Source organism: Capsicum annuum, chromosome 12 (genome assembly GCF_002878395.1).
Source record: "Capsicum annuum cultivar UCD-10X-F1 chromosome 12, UCD10Xv1.1, whole genome shotgun sequence".
Lineage (NCBI taxonomy): Eukaryota > Viridiplantae > Streptophyta > Magnoliopsida > Solanales > Solanaceae > Capsicum > Capsicum annuum.
The window spans coordinates 79,797,479-79,800,054 of record NC_061122.1 but is presented as its reverse complement, the minus strand read 5'-3'; the positions used below and the strand labels follow the sequence as shown (position 1 = coordinate 79,800,054).

The following is a 2,576-nucleotide window of genomic DNA, read 5'->3' as shown; positions in this document are numbered from 1 at the left end:
ACGAACAGCAAATTAACGCACACAAACCTTTAGTTTACAATCGTATTCCTCGGGAACGATGCCATTTTTGATAACGCTCAAATTACACTCTTGAATGGGTGTAATCGATTGTTGTCAATATAAAACCCAACTAGGTTTGGGCCAAATCCAACAGGGAATAAGGTGTGAACTCAAGTTGTTTACGATTTAATTCATTGGTAGTTTACTATTTCCTGAAATAGGGTTTGAGTTTTGTAGATAATTTATTGTCACTTTGAATTTGATATTTGTAACCAAGATTTTATGAAATAACTAGGATTATGTTCACTAGGGCTTACGATACATGAAAGATGCTAAAATTTACTCAAGACTTTTATGGTGGTTAGGATCACAAGCTATCTTTATCAATGATATGCTCAAATGTCTCTTAACCTATTTAAGCATCTAATTTCCTAATTCTCTCGGCCTTAGGAAATTGCTATGCACTGTCCAGATTTTACCCTAGGTTAATCAACCTTGTTAAAGTGCTGATTATTAAATGAAGCCTTTCCGAGTCCCTGTTGATGATTCACTTTCTACTGTTTATGATTTCTTTCTCAAGCAAACCAAAGTAGGTATGCCTACTATTTGTAACTAACAGACGTAAATTATAATCTCAGAATTACCAAGAAAGCCTAACACCTAGTAAATCGTGAGTACTTAACACCTTATCATGACCTAACCCTAGATCCCATGATCTAGGTTACAGGTATATAGCCACTTGTGATGCAATAAACAAGTATGAAAATTGAATTCATAACTGAAAGGATTAACTTACAATGATGAAGAAAATGAAACATATACTTTGAATTGAATCACAAGACAAAACTCCAAAATATTGGTCTTAGGGAGAGAGAGAGAAAAATTGTATCTTCTATCTTATGGGATATATCAATCGATAATGATCAAATGAATTAAAAAAAACCTAAAATAAGGCTTTAAATAGTTAACCCTATCTTAGGAAATAATATTAAAGTTTTGATTTTCTTTGGAATAGATGATGGCGCTCGTGACGTCCTATTAAGAGTTTGATAGCCTATCATAGACGTCGTCAGATTCTATTTAAGTTTGGCTTTTGCTGTCTCAGGCTGACAGCGACAATGACGTCCTATCAAGAGTCTGATGACGCATCATGGATGTCGTCAGCTCCTCTTTTATTTTGAGAATTTTTACCTATGGTTGATGGTGATCCTAAAGACTTATCACAACTCTGACGCCTTATCACAAAATTCCATCACAATATTATAAAAAATATTATTCTCTAGTTAAGGTTGATGGCATTCTTAACAGCCTTTCACCAGGCTGACGACGTGTCATGGATGTCATCAGCCATACTTTGTTCTTTATTTGCTTCCAATTTTATGCTTTTTGCTTCCTTTATTGGTTGTTTCCTTTCTTCTCTACTTATACTGTAAAATCAAAGTAAACTAATCAAAAAAACTAAAGTTGCTCAAGACTTTGCAATTATTTAGAGTTAAAATCTTTAAATGTGTTAGCATAGGCTCACACATCAAAGACTTAGCCAGAAAGTTCCTCATCAGATTCTTTCCATCATGTAAGATTGCGAGACTTCATAGTGATATAGTGGGTTTCAAATAGAAGCCTGATAAAAACCTCTATCATGCTTAGGAATGCTTCAAGGATCTTCTTCAGGAGTGCCCACATCACCAATATTTGAATGAGGTACTTGCTCAAAATTTTGTAGAAGCTCTTGACACAATATGAAGATCTTGCTAGATTCAGCCGTAGGTGGTCAAACATTGGAGATAACTTATGATGAGCTATACATATTGCTGAACCACATAGCATAAGGAAATCCAAATTGGTATTCAAATTCTAAAAGTACCACAAAAAGAATTGCGGGTGTATTAGAGGTGGACCAATTCACAGCCTTACCAGCACAAGTTTTTGCAATACAAAATTTGATCAACACATTATTTAACAGCATAAAGTTGGGAGCAGCACAACCTGCAGCTATAGTCAATGTTGTTCAAAAAGCTGCAGGTTGGTGTAAGGTATACGAAAATAGTGGTCATGCAACAGCCATGTGTGTGTCAAATATGGAATTTATGATTTATGTAGGTAATGCTCAAAGGCCAAATTATGGTAATGCCTACAACATGAAGTGGAACACTCAACCTTGGAATGCAATCAATAGCAAATCTCACAGCCACAGGCCCAACCCAGTAAGTCAACTAGCAATACAGAAGAGATGTTGAAGCAAATCCTAGCTAATCAAATACAATTTGCTACAGACTTAAAGAATCAGCAAGTGGCCACAAGAATTTAAGAGTTGTAAAAGGGCCAATTATCACAAGCACTAAACGCCATACCACAAGGTAGGTTGCCAGCAGATACAGAAAACCCAAAGCAGGGTATGAAAATCACCTTGAGAAATGGTAAAGAGCTTCAAGTGGAACCTCCCAAGGCAACAAAGGAGGTAGATATTGAGGTGTTGACCTAATAGGTAAATGGTAGTGTTGATGAAAATTCATGAAAGTTTGAGTACTTAAAAGAAAAAGTTGTTGAATCAGAAAAGAAAAAGATATTTCCATTGC

At 35.5% G+C, this 2,576-nt stretch overlaps 1 non-coding gene across 1 annotated transcript; it reads right to left on the bottom strand.

Moving 5' to 3' along the window:
* Window positions 1-1,584: 1,584 nt before the first annotated feature.
* LOC124889944 lies at window positions 1,585-1,692 on the bottom strand. Its single transcript, XR_007048856.1, has one exon. It is a non-coding gene; the product is annotated as a small nucleolar RNA R71 (small nucleolar RNA).
* Between the last annotated feature and the right edge of the window lie 884 nt (window positions 1,693-2,576).